This window comes from Fukomys damarensis, unplaced genomic scaffold (assembly GCF_012274545.1).
Source record: "Fukomys damarensis isolate Sample0158 unplaced genomic scaffold, DMR_v1.0_HiC HiC_scaffold_19, whole genome shotgun sequence".
NCBI classification, from domain to species: Eukaryota; Metazoa; Chordata; class Mammalia; order Rodentia; family Bathyergidae; genus Fukomys; species Fukomys damarensis.
In genome coordinates, this window is record NW_022900931.1 from 30,784,381 (window position 1) to 30,791,207 (window position 6,827).

Sequence of the window (6,827 nt, forward strand, 5' to 3'; positions counted from 1 at the left end):
GGGGCAGGATACTAGGAGGCGCCCGCCTGGCAGCGTTTGTAATTACCAGGGGCAGAAGTCACCCACTTCCAGAAAAACCGCACATCTTGGAAGACAGCTTGAAGGATTAAGAAGAAGGACTCTCAGTATTCCGCCCTCCCTCCTCGCCGCCTCTGCAAACCTTCCTTAAAGTCAGGCAGTCCGGGTTGGGGTGTAGCGCAGGGGCAGAAACTTGCCTGGCATGTGGGAGGCTGTGTTGGATCCCTGGCGCAGCAATAAATAAATTAGGCAGCCCCTAAAAGAAGGCTGTGGATTCTAAGCATGTCGAGGCTGAACCCTTCAGTAGCCTTTTATGGATCACCCATAAAGAAAGGACAGCTCGCGGCAGGTACACCCATAACTAATGAGGGTTTTGTTGGGTGACCCTTCTGTCTGACATTGAATGACAGTATTAAACTTCTGCCACAAATGCCACTGAATGGTGGGTGAGTGAGGGTGAGGGATCCTTCGTGTCTCGGAAGAGCAACCCCAGCTCCTGTGACGAGCGGCCGGGGGAACGGGAAGGTGCTGGGCGCTCACCGCCCAAGGCTCTGAGATCCAGAAATCCAGTAGTCCTGCGGTGCTGGCTCAGCAGGGCAATTATCTGCACTTCAAATCTCCCGCTCCGGGGAAGAGAAAATTCTAACACCACTTAGGAAGTCAAAAATGTATCCTGGTGGGCTGGGGATGTAGCTCAGTGATGCCGCCGCCTGCCTCGAAATCTCAAGGTCAAAAAAAAGAAGGCTTTGGAAAATCACTTTGGTTCTAAGAAAAAATTATGTAACATTTCCATAAGGTTTCACAGTTCACAAAACTGGTCACGACCTGGCGTTAGTCTGCTGCGCTGTCTGAGGCAGGGCCTCCCACCGTGGCCCTCCTTCAGTGGGAGAAGAAACTGAGGCAGGAAGACCGACCGGCTTGCCCAGGGGAACACACGGAGGGCAGATATGTGTTCATATCTTCTTTAGTGTTCATTCTTCATCTACAAAGTTAAGTCTTTCCATTTGCAGTTCACTGAGACATTAATTCATTCAAAATAAAATTTATCCAGGATACAATGTAAACGGAGGGAGAGCGAACAAAAGGGATGACTGAGCTGGGAACATAAGCTGAGGTGTTGTCTTATCCTCGGGGGCTTTATAATGTTTCGAGGAGCCAAATAGAAAAGGAAAGGTAAGTAACTACATGGACAGCGCTGCTTCTTCAGAGATCTCGCAAAGGGGCAGCTCAATTCAGATCAAGGAGGAGTCGGAGTGGGGAAACCAGAATGCCGTGGAAGGTGGCGACAGGGCAGAGACAGCGCCTTCTCTTGAATGTCACTTCTGCAGAAAGGGGCTGATGACTGGGCAAAAGCAAACAAGCCACCAGAAAGCAAAAGCCAGAAGTGAGGAAAGGACGTGGCTTGTTGGCACAAAGGTGAGAAGCAAAGGCAAAACCAAGAAACACACCCAGTCTTCCAGTTTCCGGTTCCGGGGAACCCGACTTCCGGAGTCCATAAGCAGTGCTTGTAAATTACCCATTAGTTGTGACTCTCAGAAAAGCTATTATACCCACACAAGAATCCCTTCTAAAGTAACTAATCCTTCGTGGGTCTCTCTTTCCTTTACTTAAATACGTCTAACAATGCATTATACATATTTGAGTGATATTTTTAAATGATGTCTTTGAAATGAGGCTAAAAGTGTAAGTAAATGTCACTGACTGTGAATGGGACAGTGGAAATTTTTTGTGTGTTTAAAGGAATTCATAGCAAAACCAGTGCTCATTTGTTAGGTGACCAAATAGAACAAAAGAAGATTATTGAATTAGAAAAGATGCATTAAAATTCCTTTCCTTAACTTTAAGGATAAGAACAATAATTCACGCAGTATAACCTCATAGCTCTGTCTCTGTAACCTCTGCCCATAGGACAATCTCACCAAAATGCACTAAATATTTGAAGATACTATGTTATTTTTCTAGCATTCATGTCATAAGTTGAACCCGCACATCAAAATTAATATGTATCTTGATATTTAAAAATGGTTAAACAAAAATTTTATACTTTTTCTGAGAAATCATTATGAAATAATTTTTAAATGGGCAAAAGACCTGAATAGACATTTCTTAATAGAAGACATACAAGATGGGTATAGTGGCTCATGCCCTACTTGGAAGGCTGAGGCAGGAGGATCACTTTAGCCTAGAAGCTCAAGGCCAGCCTGAGCAACACAGGCTTTTTATTTTTTTTTTTTGGTACCAGGGATTGAACTTGGGTCCTTGCGCTTGCAAGGCAGGCCACCGAACCATTGAGCTAAATCCCCGGCCTCCATCTCTTTTTAAAAAGGCATATTAATGGCCCACAAGTATATGGACAAAGGCCCAACATCACTAAACACCAGGGAAATTCAAAAATCAAAACCACCACAAAGTCAGGCATGGTGGTGCACACCTGTAATTCCATCACTTGGGACACTGAGGCAGGAGGATCACTGCTAGTTCAAGGCCAGTCTGGGCTACATAGTGAGTTCAAGGCCAGCCTGAACTGTATAGTGAAACCCTGTCTAAAAAAAACTAAACAAAAGCGAGTATCCTTATTAAAATGGTATCATCAAAAAGATAAAAGGACAAGTGTCAGTGAAGATATAGTCAAAACTGAGCCCTTTACAGTAAATAGGAATGTAAATTCTTACAGCCATGGTGGAAATCAGATGGGGGTTTCTCAAAATATTAAAATCAAGGGGACCGGGGATGTAGCTCAGTGGTGCCACACCTGCCTCACAAGCACAAGGTCCTGAGTTCGATCCCCAGTGCTGGGGTGAGGGGAAAATAAAATATTAAAAACATTTATATGAGCTAGTAGTCCTAATGTATTCAAAGGAAATGAAACCCGCGCATTGAAGAGACACCCCCATTACTGGTTTTACTGCAGCACCACTCACCACAGCCAAGATACGACAACTTAAATGTCCATGGAGAAGATGTGGGATATGTACGCAATAGAATACTACTTTGCCATAAAAATGAAGGAAATCCTATAATTTTGTGACCATGGTGATGAATCTGGAGGACATGATATTAAGTGGAAACAAACTAGGGACTGTGTTATGATTGGGGTCTGAGTGTCCCCCAAAGCCTCACATGGTCCAAGGTGCTGCATCTGGGCTGTGTGGTGCTGGGTTCTGGGCGTGTGATCAGTAAGACACGGGAGCAGTCGGTATGGCCCTGCCCTACTCCTGTAGTCTGATGGGGCACATGGGGCAGAGACACGCGGTGAGGGCCTCTCACTGCTTTGGCTGCTTCTGCCCCCAGGAACTGCTGCCCCTCTGCCCCCTGCCTTGGAGCCAGCCGATCATGGACTGAAACCTCTACAGGCTTCGAGCCCAGCAAGCCTCCCCTCTAACTCTGGGTGTTGGGTATTCTGTCTCAGCAACGAGAGAGAAGTAACCGGCACAGACTAAAACACAAGAAGGGCACAAGCATACTCACGTGGAATTTGGAAAGGTTGATCTTGCAGAAGTGGCCACTAGTGTTCCCCAGAGGCCAGGCGAGCCTGGTCGGGGTCGCTCCCCCCAGCTCGGCTGCACAGCACTGGTCACCGATGGTCGGCTCTGGCCTTGGCGTGCAGAGCAGGTGCATCACCACAAAAAGGAGGCTACACACTGGTTCATGAGCCAGAGGTAACCGTTTCCCCGCACATGCCTGTATTGTGTTGGACACAGTAAGTACAATTTCATTTGCTGATTCTGAAAAGTAATTTCAGGGAAATTATAAAATCAAGGCGACGGCAGTGACAAAAACATGACGGCAAGCAGGAGTTATCTCAAGGCTTATCCGGTCCTACTGGGGAGACACCGCCCTGGAGATCTGGTGTCGGAAGACTAGACTCACAGCACCCAAGGTCAGGGAAGAAGCAGAAGTGTGGGTGGCTGGAGAAGATTCCAGGCTGCGGCCCATTTCAAGCCAGAGTCTAAACATTTGGCTGATGAAGTTATCAAGGCTTTGGGTTTCTGTGGCTTATTTTTAAAATTTGTATATGTTTGTGATACATGATAATCACCTTCATCTTAGGGAATTGGAGCACACACATCCCATCCCATCCTATCTGTCTTTATTTCCCCTTTCCTCCAGGCCCCTGCTACCCTCCCATCTTCTCCCACGGCCTGATCCACATCCCAGAAAAAATTTAAATTATATTTATAAAAGGCAGTGATAAGGGCTAAGGTGGTGGCATTAAAAATACTGTTTGTTGCAGTGATATTTTCTTAGATGGGAAATAGTTTAAAGTAATAAGTCACATTTAAAGGATTAATTCATAGTTTTAGTCTAAAAAGGAAAGAAAGAAGTCAAGCTCATTATTTGTCCTAAGGTGAGCCACACTAGAACACCATTGAATAATTTTTAAAACTTCTACTGGCCTAATTGGGGTTACATTAACACAACCAAATAGACCAAAGGCTTATGCAGTGTCCAAGAATGACACAGAATTTATTTGTACTGTTTAATTATGAGTAATGCCCATTACTAAGTTCCTAAAGTAATGATCTTTAGAGAAGATTCTTAAAGTTATTCTAACTTTAGAAGCTTTAAAACTTTTCAAGAGAGCTATCAGTTCTTCAGCTCCTTTTCCTGTTTCAGAGGCAAAATAAAAACTAGAAATCAAACGAACAAAATCTCACTAGATGGCTGTTCCATTGGGCTGGGCTAATCTCTTACCTCTGACCTCATTCTGGTTGAAGTAAGTTTTAGATCTGAACTCTAACTTCTACTTAGCACAGACGACTCTAAAGCAGCTACTGCATTACATTAGGAATTCAGTGTTACCAGACCTCTGAACAGCAGGCAGAACCGTTAGATTTCATCGCTGACTGCAGCAGTTGTGTGCATGCTGGCCAGGAACTTGAATACAGCTGCCTTTTCTCTGAACAAAACCTGCCAAGAGGTGCTGGCATTGGGAAGAGAGGAATTACTGAAAATGGGTTTTGTACATCTAACTTAGGGGGAAACAGCATATTTGGGTAAGAAACTGTCAGAGTATCTTTCTCTCTGATGCAGAATTCCATGGTTAGGACAATCCTACAAATGCATCATAGCATTGTGTGGTGATGATCCTGTATCCAGGGATAAATCATATGTTGGCTATTATTTAATGATGATAAAATAATTATTGTTTAATTATGCCCCTTAGGTCTAGAATCTATTTTGTTTTGATGTATAGAGAGTTTGTTCCAAGTTTGTATTTTCAGAATTCCTTATATAAGAATAAAAAATATTTTGGTCATTCATTTTATTCCTTGACTCAAACTTTCAAAAGAACACTAGATTTTACTATTTCCCTCTCTGCTTGTCAGCCTACATGTAGGAAAGTCATGACTGCACTATGCACAGGACACAAGTAAAATTGTACAGAAAAGCAATTTTTCTTAATAGTCCTAAACTGAATTGCAATTGTTGCCTATTCTCCTGACTATTGATATTGCCTCATAATTGATATATCATCCCTAAACCAATTGTGATTTTCCATGTCGATTCAAACACTCTCACTCACTTACTTGAAAAATATTTGTCTGCTCCAAAACCATTAAAGTGCAGACTTGTTCCTCTTAAAACTGATTTCTAGCCATTTAAAAAGTTTGTCCATTAATAATAAAAACAAAGCAATTGAAATCATTGTCTGCAGAGTGGATCCCAAGCTCTTATTCTGAATTGTAGTTGGAACAAAAAGTTATATAACCTGGGATGATAAAGAAAATATTAATTCAACAAAATATAAGTATCTTTGGGTTTCACAAAAAACCTTAAATAAAAAGGGGAACTGTTTAATTTAAGATTACTGAGTTAATCTTGTTATGAAGTGAAGCCCAGTGGAAATTCACTTGGGCTAAAATCCTTGCCTTCTCATCCTGTCTTTGCCGTTTCTCTCTCTCTGCAGGCAGGTGGGGCTGAGTGAGTACTCCCCGGTGAAATGACCTCTGGAGATGGCCTGAGGCCCAGAAGAGAAAATCTAACCGGCTCACCTCGGTCCTGTAACTGGACAGGGCCCCGGCGGCTGCCAATGCCCACCACTCCTGTAGGAAGGGTCTCCCCTAAGGGGCTAGGAAGAGACTCAGCGTCCACTCAGAAGAGCGCTGGCCAAGGCCCCGGCCTCCGCAGCTCAGCATCACAGGTAAGCAGTTAGTTCTGTTGCTCCAGACACAGCTGTCCGGGAGTCCCTGCCCATGCCTCTCCTCCCACATGCGCGGCCTGGTGAAGCCTCTAAGCTTGGAATGGCTACCGCCAGTCATCTTGACCCTGGGAGCTTTCGTCCACGCCGCTGCTTGCAGGGTCCCTGTGTGAACACCGTTGGCCTTCCGGGCTGGCCACCTTCCTTCCACGCACGCTGCCGCGCACACGGTCGGAGAGGCCGCTGCGGGCCGGGCCGGACTCCCACGTCTCCTTGCGGCCGTGCAGTGACCCGGGGTCCCGCCCCGTGTGGTGGGGAGCGGGAAGGGCAGCGCTAACCCTAGCCCTAGCGCTGATTACCCGGCCCTCTGACGGCTAATTCTCTCCGAACACGTCTGCGGGGCTTGCCCTCCCCTCCTGATCAGTGGACGCCGTTTTACTCTAGCGGAGTCGCAGGCCATCAGTTTATAAAACTGTTTTTATCTTTTCTGTATATAAACATTTCCTTTCAAGGGCAGTTTCATTAACTGCATCCCGCAGCTCTGCATACTTTCAATAACTCTACAAAGTTCGGCTTCTGAGATGCGTCTGCCACGATTGTCAGTCTTGGGGCCCGGGCCAGGTTCACCTCCGCCCCGCAAGCCGGAGGCCGGGCCGCGTCTCCCCGT